The 379-nt window shown below is 38.8% G+C and overlaps 1 long non-coding RNA gene across 1 annotated transcript; it reads right to left on the bottom strand.

Annotated features, from left to right (window-relative positions):
* Window positions 1-203: 203 nt before the first annotated feature.
* On the bottom strand, window positions 204-379 carry LOC112141410. Its single transcript, XR_002918390.2, has 2 exons — window positions 314-379; window positions 204-244 (listed from the first exon to the last, which is right to left on the bottom strand). It is a non-coding gene; the product is annotated as an uncharacterized LOC112141410 (long non-coding RNA).

The raw sequence follows: 379 nt of genomic DNA, 5'->3' as shown, positions 1-379 counted from the left end.
GGGGGGGGGAGTTGCCATTGCATTTAGCCCAAATTTAAACTCAGTTCATGAAATCCTTTGATGCAATGAAGCAGGGACATTGGAATCTGTTGAGACAAGCCTCAATACACCAAGATTATCAGCACAAGACTCAACAGCATTTACCCACAAGTTGTATAGATAAGCATCACTGATGTGGTTTGTAGGAATTGAGCAGATTCAGATTTTAACCTTTTTAGCATCTTTATTTGCAAGGTACATCATCCTGAAAAGGTGAAAGCCACATTAGAAACAAGTTCTAAATATTTTAACTCTAGCAGATACTTAAACATACCCAATATCAGACATTTGATCTTTAGGATCTCTGTTGACCATGGAAGACCTTCTGCTGAAGCTGCTG

This window comes from Oryzias melastigma, unplaced genomic scaffold, assembly GCF_002922805.2.
Source record: "Oryzias melastigma strain HK-1 unplaced genomic scaffold, ASM292280v2 sc00761, whole genome shotgun sequence".
Classification (NCBI taxonomy): domain Eukaryota; kingdom Metazoa; phylum Chordata; class Actinopteri; order Beloniformes; family Adrianichthyidae; genus Oryzias; species Oryzias melastigma.
The sequence above is the reverse complement of the archived record's forward strand: the minus strand, read 5'-3'. Positions and strand labels throughout refer to the sequence as shown.